Below are 9,655 nucleotides of genomic sequence, written 5' to 3'. Positions count from 1 at the left end.
TTTTTTCCTTTTTTTTTTTTTTTTTTTGAAAAAAAAAAAAAAGGAAACTGCTGTGTTGAGGGGTGGGGGAGAATAGCAGATTAGAGCTAAGATGTAGTGTTTGTTGCTCCACCTCCTCCCTCCCTCTCTTCCTTTGCTTGCTGTAGGGTGGTTAGGCCTGGATGCTGGTGTTCACAGGAGCGATCTAGAAAAGGGGGGCAGGGGTTGACTTTGTTTTGATGCTCTTCTGTGCAGGACCCTTTTCTTCTTCTTCCCAAGACTGTCTCTGCTCTTTGAATGAGGCAGATGCTTGTGTGGGTATTACGTCAACCCACCAAAGCCCCGACACCTATCAGTTTCCCCATGCGCCAGGTGCAGTGAAGTCATAGAAAGAAGTCCCTGCCCTGGAGAACTGGCAGTCTGAAACCGGCAAGGTGAAATGTGGGAGGGAAGAGCGTGGCACGTGTTTAAAAGTAGTAGCCCAAGGTCATACAGCAGGACAGTGGCAGAACTGGAAGTTCCCAGCCTGGTACCTTCCCCCAAGAACATGATGCCTCTGTAGAAAGGACCTTGCACCTTTTCCGATCCACCTAAGATAAGATCTGCTGGATGGGTAAATTAGCTGAACGATTCGTATGTGCTGGGTGGCCGAAGGGCAGGTTCCCACTGACAGCTGGAGCTCAAAGCCTGGTCGCACTGAGACTTGAGGGGGGAAACAGTTCAGCAACCATCCATCTTGTGAGGCTTTCTCCAGATCTGGCTGAGGCAGGCAAGATTCAAGGTGTTTGAAATGCTTCACGCGCAGCAGAGGCGATTCCCTACCAACATGAATCCTGTGGTGCCGACAGGAAGCTTAAGGTGTTTAATCTCAGGCTGGTTTACATCCAGTTCCCCATGTACTGCTCCCTGGTGCCCCGAAGTGAAATCTGCCTCTGACTGTTTCCTTCCCTTATTTTGAAGGGGGAGGCTGGAGCTTTTTGCCGTTCATCCTGAATCACTTAAAGCTCTGTGCAAACACTCCTGAGGTTCTGGTTCCCAGTAATCGAGCATCGGGGCTGTGCTGGCCCCATTACTCGTGGGATCATTTCTGACTCGGGCCTGAGCAGGAACTTCAGTGAGTTGGTTGCCTCCTCGAATGCAAGGGCATGGGGGTGTGGGGAGGGGGAAGTTGCTTTGCAATCTCTTCCCACTGCCAAGCCCTTACCCTCCTCTTAACAAGCCTCTAAAACCTGGATTCTCTTGGAGCAGTTTTAATATAGTTTCTAACACAAAAGGAAGTCCTGGCTTGCTTGGTAAGCAAGCTACATCCCTTCCCCACCCCCTTCGTTTTTATGACTAGTTATATATTAATCAGGAAGCCGATGTACAAGTCATGATCTGCACTGAACCCCATCCTCTCGTCCTCGTTCGCAGCTCCTCAGCCGGGGTTGCATTTCTGACATTTTTGTTGGTGTTCCTGTACTCCCCGCCCCAGCGCCTTTAGAAGATCTCTGCCCCAGAACACAAATGCCACGAGCCATTGAGGCCGTTGAGAGAGCCGAGACTAAGAGGGTTTACAGTTGGTGCGCGTGCGGCATGGTCTAATCCAAAAGTAAGAAAAAGTATAGCAAGAACCTGGGGTTACTCATCATTAAACGGCTGCATATCACCTCGCCCCCACGCTGTGCCAGAGACCTCCCTCTATTCCTTCTTAGAAAAAAACAGCGATATTCCCCAAAGCACATGAACGTCTTTAACTACAAGCATCTTACAAGTTCTTTGTCGTGTCAGTCTTAAGAGGGACGTCTTAAGCGGCTCAGTCTTTTGGGGGAGGGAGGGGGACACGGGGAAAGGCAGAGAGAGAGTACTTGGGGAAACCCCAAAGCAATTCCATTTAAAAATGCTTTTTTAGTCCCATGCATTACAGAAGAATCTCGTAGCAGACCAGGTGTTTTAGTTACCAGTCCTATAAACTCCTGTGTGTAGACAAAGCCCCAGTGACTCTGAGATACACAAAGGGATCTTATCTCCTGCTGCTCGTTCCAGAATGAAGTGCTTTTTTTTTTTTTCCTTCCACTTGGTAGGATCCCTAAGTCACCGTTTCCAGAAGAGACATTTCTATTTAGGCCTTGCCAAAGAATGTCAGGTATTTTTGTTTTTAAACGGCTTGTTGAAACTTAGAAAGCTTACTCCAGAACTTAAGAAGTTGGTGTGCAAAGCAGCAGTTAAAATATACCTTCACTCCTCCCCAGATTGGATTCATTGCAGTGAAACGTCCGATGTCGATATCCACGCAAGCGGGGCTGGATGGCAGTCGGGCCCCGATAAGGCTGCAGGCCCGTCGCTGGCAACAATGGTGCCTGTGTGCAGGGTAGAGCACTTGTGATCAAACTCCTTCTGCCTTCCATGGTGGTGAAGGCTTTCTTCTCCACCCCGATGCGCTGCGGGTGGAGGGGGGGATGGAAAAACAAGAATAGGAGATGGCAGAAAGAGGCAGTAGTCCCCTTTTATGCCCGTAGGCAGCTATGTGCCAGGTTAGCTTTTTAAGAGTGCTGTGGTTTGTGTGTGGCTTTTTTAAAAGCATGGCCTAACCCAATGAGGGGAAGATCTGAGACCCCCTTTCTAGAAGGGGGGTCAGCCCTGTAAGGCACTGAATAGCTGGCATCTCGATATGGCTGAGCAGGATGATCCAGAGAACCCCAACCTCCCCCAGGGAAGTGGCTGATGATCTTTGCTGCTTTTTTGTTGGTTCAGTCATTTGAATCTCTGCTCCTGCCCATGGGTGAGAGGTCAGCTGCAGCCGCCGAACACTTGCAAGCCCTTCTGGGTTGCAGGCCAAAGCAGAGCATGCTTTGCTGGCCAACGGTGGTGTTTTGACGTGAATTCCAGCCAACACACGCGTCCAGCAGCTCGGCTGCTCTCCCTCCCTCTCTCGCCTTTGTCATGTTGTTACGTGGGGCTCTGTCTTCCAAACACAAGATTAAGTTATTGTTAACTATTTATTTGACATATTGAGGATAGTAGGCTCCAGACAGCCTGCATCAGGAGGGAGGCGGGTTCTTGGCAGTGTCCTAATGAAATTTGGGGTTCCAGCCCATCCCTGTCTATCTGTGGCATCTCCACTGGAGGCAGCTAGGCCTGATGCACTTTCCTATAGGCCCCAGGCACGTTGCTCTGGATTTAGATGAGTGGGTGGAGCAATATTTGGCACAGGAGCCGGCGTCTCCTTCCTGCCCCCCGAAGGTCACAGGACTCAGGCTCTGCTGGTCAGGAAGACTGAGAGAAGTGAGCGGCTCCGTGGTGATGGCAGAGCCAGCAAGGCGCGAGTCTTCGGTGATTACTGGTAGACGTTCCCGTTTGCTCCTGGCACGTGGCTATGTATTGCACTGCTTTCTGCACCCTTGTGCTCTCCTGGGGCATGGGATCAGCTCTCCTGCTTTGCCCGTTGCTGGAAGATGTGCTGTTCTGTCCCCTTTGCCCGTGATCTGTTGCGTAACAAACCATTCGTACCTCCCTGTCTGTCACCCTTGCATGGAGTCGGGCCTTATCCACAGATTGCCCCTATTCATCTCATCAGGACAACTGCCCTATAGCTGCCATGACAGAGCCAGGCCCAGCTTCCTTGAGTTAAGAGGACAACAACCCACCTCCTTTCCTTTTGCTACAGCTTTAGGAATGCTTGATTGCAAGTGGTGTGGGCAGAGCAAGTGAAACTCTGATATTTATCAAAAGGCACTAAAGGTGAATCTTCACTCCAGATGAGCAGACCCGCTGCTCGGGAACATGGGCACTGCCAGGCTGCATCAGAGCTGGGGCTTTTCTAGTCGTGCTTCGTGTTCATAAGCCCGGGAGCTGCTGAGGCAGGTGGGAGAATCCTCCGGTAGGTAGATTCAGGGTGATCAGAGATTTCTTCCTGACCTCCCAAGAGTGGCTTAAATCCTGCAGCGAGGGCTTTAACTGCAAACAACATGGCGAGCTCTGGCAGGTGGCGGCGGCAGCGGTAAGCGCTTCCACAGGCAGCCACGATGCTGTCGGAGGGGCTGGCAAATGCTGACCGGTGGTTGGGGACCACCTGCAGACACCGCTGGCGGTGGCACGGGGGGTGGTGGCACGTGGCGACCTCCTGCAGGCGCTGCTAGCAGTGTTTGGTGCCTTTTCATAGGGGGTGTGCCACCATGCTCAGGGGGTGCGCGTGCACCCCCTACGTGTCACCAGTGATGAAAGTCCAGTGCTGGAGACCTCAGTGAATAAGTTCTTGGCATCACTGACCTCCTATGGCAGCGACTTCCACAAGCAAAAGAAGGGGAAACTTGAGGTAGAGGGAGACGGTTATTCAGCTTCTTCAGCTATACGGTGCCCTTACCAAAAAGGCTTAGAGCAGGGCTTGTCAGTATATGGCCACGTGGACCAGATCAGGACCACGGGGCCATTGGATCCTGCCCACAAAGCGGGGGCAGCAGAGAAGTGGTGATTGGGGCCTAGCACCAACCTGCCTTCCGTCCAAGTTGGGTCATGCTGGCCCACCTCCCAGTAAATCTTGCCAACCCCTGTCTTAATAGGCCTGAGTATCAGAACATGTTCGTGTTCCCTCTTTCTCCATGCACAGCTTTGGAAGCCTCCTTAAAAGCTCAGCACAGTTCTTATCAGGTGGGTGTGAGGATAGTTAAGCACAGAGCTGTTCGCCGCCTCCTTTTCCCCGTGTCCAACCCGGCGGAGGAGGAATCTGGCAGTACCAGCCCTCCAGTGGTGTCACACGTGGAAATGAAATGCAAGTCTTTTATGCAGAAAATATGGGCCCGGTCTATGCACAGACTTGCGTCAGTTTATCTGAAGGTATATTGAAACCAGTTTTAATTAACCCTTGTGCGGTCATGCTTAATTCAGTTTAAACCTGGTCTACTAGTTTAGCTTGCAGTAATGCAGGTATGGATTAAGGTGGTTTCCGCACTAGGGTTGATTATGGGATAAGTGTGTGTGTGTATGTCTACAGTGCTTCTACCCAAGATAGATTTTTTTTTCCCCTTTAAAGACCACTTGGCTCATCCAGTCCACCCTCTCAAGATGGTGAGAGAGCCCAGAGGAGCAGATCTTTTGCTCAACCAGTGGCAAACTAATTTAGCAACTTCTGTCTGTTGCTGAATGGGGTGGGTGCAGTCCTTTCCCTGTGCCCTTGCCCGGTCATTGTAGCCTGCCTGTTCTGTAAGTCCTCTGCCCTTCTTTCTGATAACAAAGACCTGAGCTGGAGGCAACAGGTGGGGCTGATTTCTCCCTCTGGGCATGGAGGAGGTACACACTTCCTGCCTCTCCTGTGAGTGGTGACGGGGTGGATTTTCTGGGCTGACTTCAGTTTTTGCGATAGTATTCCCACCTCTTCAGGCCATCAGGAGTCAGCTGTTCCACACATACAACCTGGCCATCTCATGGCCTTTTTGGAAGTGCGCAGTTAACACGTGCTGGCCTAAGCCCTGATTCAGCACCGAGCCTGTGCACGTGGGTGACTCCAAGCATCTGAGTAAGTACTTTGCTGAATGGGACCTTTGCTGCTTCTCGCACTGGCTCCAGCAAGACTATCTTATCAGCTCCCCTCTGAATCACAGTGGAGTTGACCCGCCTAGACTTTGACACCCGATAAGGAGATGGGTTGTTGCCTGGCTTCAATACATCTCAGCCCCTGCATTTTTTTTTTTGTGGGTTTTTTTTTTTTTTTTTTGTGTGTGTGCCTATACTGCTGTTCCCTTGCTGCCCCACTAGCCTGGCTTGTAGTCAGGCACGTGCTAGTTCAGCTGTGTGTCATGAGCTGTGCTGGGTGGATTTTCTCTTTTCCCTGCAGTTGGGGTGTGAGATGAGTTATGAAAGTGTGCAGGCCTATGGTAGGAGTGGGCTGGAACGGTGGGGAGGGAAGGGGATGCTAAAATTAGAGTGAAGGCACAGAAGGATTGAGGGCTACTAGGAAACCAAAAGAAACTGATAAGTTGCTTTTAACAGGAGCTGTGGAGTTTGGCCCCTAGTGACATCCTCAATTGTGTGTAAATCCACAGCCCTCCTTTGGTAAAAATGGTGCTTTACTGATGGGTGGGATGTGATTAGCTGGCTCAGGGTCATCTAAATCAGTGGGGGGGACACAACCTATCTGGTAGGCGTATCATAAATTAACCTCACACCGTCCCTGAGTGCCGCTCCGGTTCCCCTTCCCCTGCCCGGTCTGCTGCTCTGCTTTCTGCCCTGTCTATCACTGCATCACCTCTTACCTCCCCGGTCTGCCACATGCTGCACACCCAGGCTGCCCCTGATCTGAACAGTCCCACGCAGTCTTGCATAACTGTCATTAGCCCTTGGGAACCAGCCCTGCTCCTCCACCCTGTACTTTACAGGGTGGGAGCGTGCATTGGAGAACAGAGAGTCCCTGAGTGAGCTCTTGCTCCAAAGGAAACAAACGCTGCGTGTTGTAGGCAGGTAGAGCTTCGCAAGGCTGCCGGGGAAGGACTCGGGATGAATTGTAGTTGCAGGGGGTCGCACAATGCCCCATATCCCTACAGCTTGCAAGTCTTGTGCATTTTAACATCTCAAATGCACAAGAGATGGCTTCACTTTTGCCAGTAGTTGCAAAGCCAGCAAGCTCTCCCCCCCGGGATGTCTGCTTGGAGCCGGTTCCTGTCAGATCCGAAGGGTGCAGACTAGCTAGCACCAGCGCATGTTTCTGTGGTCTCGGATGCTTTCCTCCCTACTCACGTGACTACTAATTGAAGTAACCATCACTTCTTCCCCTCTTCCCTCCCAAACCTATGCCATATTCTGACCTTTTGAACACAGTTTCTCCCTGTCTATTAATAGTGGGTAGAAATGTCAGGCACATGACCAGCTTGAGAGGCCTGCCTGCTTTGGCCTTTAAAGAGAAAAATCCATGTTCCCTAGTCTTGGATTCGCATTCGTTCATGATTTGGATCCTAACAAGGCCGCTAGCAGAGATGATCACGTTCCACCGGGCGTTCGCTGCCCCAGGGGTTGCAGGGGGCACGAGGAGCAGAGTTGCCATAACCCAATCAGAGCAAAGTCTTCAGCGAGGTGGAAAGTTGCGTGTGTTGTAGTAACTTATTTCTAGATGTCCGTTGCTACCCACGGTCACTGGGCTAGTGCTAACACTGGGCCGTGCTGATTTGGGAGAGGGCAGCAGTTGGATCAGGGCTCCCCAGGCTGGTTCAGCAGTGGGGGCAAGTATTGCATGCACACCTTTCTTCCCCACCCTGTAACTTTTCTGATCGGGAAGAGTGGGTCAAGGAGGGCCTTGGATCTGCTCTAAAAACTCCAACAGGCTGAAGGTGTAGGGGGGGAAGAAGCAGCATTCGGAGGCTTCAGCATTTCTTGCCTAGTTGGAGCGAGATGCTGAAGGGAGCAGATCCCTTGCATTCGTGCCAGGCTTTTTGTGGAAACCGTTTAGCCCTGGGTGGGGGAGGCTGTGGTTTGCAAATCACTTTGTTTCTTCTAAGAGCTGAAACTCAGTGAAATTTCCTTTTGCTAGCCTAGTTCCCTCCGCCCACCACAGGCGCAGCGCCGGTGCGATACAGGCAGCGTTCGGTTCAGCCCTCTGTTCTCGGGGTCTGGACAGAAATCCCTCCCACCAGTAATGCCTAGTAAAGAAGGGGTAATGAATTGGGAAAACCATGGACAAAGGCCTGATTTGGGAAGGAACAGTGAGGAAAAACTAGACTAGAGGGCTTTGGGGTTACCGTCTTGTGTAGGTTACTGACTGGCAAGAGCGTGATCCAGGCAACCGGGGTTTTATACTCCTGCTGATGCTTTAGCTCCTAGATTTTGCTGCAATTCCAGCCTCATTTTATATAATAGTTTAAATTAGCCTGTAAACTTGCCAATCAAATAGCATACAAAGAAAGGATAAGAGACACCTCATCACAATACTGGCCAAATCATGTAGCAGGGGTAGCGGGAACTGATTTGACAGAAGGCTGGTGATATGCTTTTTTCTGCCTGACACCTCCAGGTTGTCTGGTAAGCTCGAGTCAAGCTAATAGATAAGTTTCTGTGACCTTTCAAAATTCCCCTGCAGTGTCTGTCATTAAGGCCTGGCAGCCCAGCGCTGAACACAGGCAAATGGGGGGGGAAATTGCCCCCATCATTTTACTGTTCAACAAGTTTGAAAGAAAAAGAAATCGCACCCTGTCCCCCCACGGCAGAGGGACAGCTCCAGTCGGACGTCAAGAACGCAAAGCGCTGGTTGCAGCTGCCGAAGCAGATCTGTTTTTTTTAAACTTACCGTTACAATACCTGGGTGGACTAGAGCAGAGCAGCAACACGAAACATTTTGGTCAGCTTTACTGGCGCAGCGGGTTGCAGTTGAATATAGTCAGTTCTGCTCTTCCTCCCTGAAATTAGCCCCAGACGTGGCCCTTCTCCTGCTGCTGCTGTGTGAGATTTTATAGGGGAGAATGACTAAGCCCAAAATTGTGGTAGGGGGAGGCAGCTTGGATGAGCTGAGGCACCCCAAACTATTGCCTAGCATGATGGAAGCCCCTCGGTGCTATTCTCCTCCTGCTGAGTAAAGGAGGCCTGGGGTGTGAAGGAGCTTTAATTTAACCTGACGGTGTCCCAAGTGCTTGCGGCAGCATCGGGAAATGGGGGTCATGCGCCCAGCACGGTTGTTGAAGCAGAACAGGCTGGGGCTAGGGTGGGACGGCGCTCACTGTACTTCACCCGAAGGCCGGCGGAGGGAGAGTCTCTCCTTACAGACGCACCTTAAACCCTCGAGCCGCTTAAAGGCGGTGCTGAGAGGAGGCTTCTGCTGCTTTTCCCAGGGCTGCAGGAGGCTGTGCCTTTTTGGAGAGGGATCTAGGCAACCCTGGTATTTTATCCCTTTCTTTTTAGGGACCCAATGCACGAAGCAGTCAGCTTTGAGCTGAACTCCAGCTCTCCAAGTACATGGGGTCCCTCCAAGTTGAACACCTTGGGGCAGCTATTTTGTAGCCTGGAGGCTGGGGACGCAGGCTTACTCCCTGCTCCCCAGCAGGGTCTCTAGTAGCCTGGCAGGTAGCACATAAGTGCCTGCACGGCTGCGTGGGCTACTGTGGGTGAGAAGCATGGCTTAGGTGGCATTGCCATGCTCTATTCCTCCTGGGGGAGGGAGAGACAAGCCACCCCAAGGCCTAATGCTGCCTTGGCCCTTGTCTGCCTCAGTTCTGCCAGCAACCAGCCATCCAGGAGGTACCTCTAGCTAATCTGTCCGGCAGTGGCCACCTCTAGTCTCCTGGCATTGGTGTCGGAGCTCCACAACAGCAGTGCTTGTGGGGCGTGGAGGGTGTGGGAGGTTCCTGCCCTGTTAATGTTTACTTTTCAGTTGCAATCACAAGGATAATTGAGGAGTGATGGGAAAAACTGTAATAATTGACCAAACTTGGGGGGTGGGGGGGGTGCAGCCCGGCATATGATTAATAATACTTGGCAAGCATAACAATCGCTGTTGTCAGGGCCCCTGGCAAGCTAATCCTCCCAGGTGAATAAGCACGAACCTCAGCAGGGAGAAGTGGAGTTGCAAAAGGGCTAAGATGGTCCAAGACCTCAGGCCGAAGTGGGTGATGCGGCAGAGCGAGTGCCCAGGTCCTCCTGTCGGACCACTGCGGCCCAGCACACCCGGGGGGGGGGGGGGGGGGGTTCCCGCGGGGGGCCGCAAATTGACAGGGGCCTTGGG

General features: G+C 51.9%; 1 protein-coding gene across 1 annotated transcript in view; it reads left to right on the top strand.

Annotated features, from left to right (window-relative positions):
- The window catches only part of UBALD2 (UBA like domain containing 2), a gene marked incomplete at its 3' end in the record, with an annotated part of 18,105 nt that overhangs the window by 7,711 nt on the left and 739 nt on the right, over nucleotides 1-9,655 (top strand). The window lies entirely within an intron of this gene.

Source organism: Gavialis gangeticus, unplaced genomic scaffold, assembly GCF_001723915.1.
Source record: "Gavialis gangeticus isolate Ggan-Ray unplaced genomic scaffold, GavGan_comp1, whole genome shotgun sequence".
In the NCBI taxonomy this organism is placed as follows: Eukaryota; Metazoa; Chordata; order Crocodylia; family Gavialidae; genus Gavialis; species Gavialis gangeticus.
The sequence above is the reverse complement of the archived record's forward strand: the minus strand, read 5'-3'. Positions and strand labels throughout refer to the sequence as shown.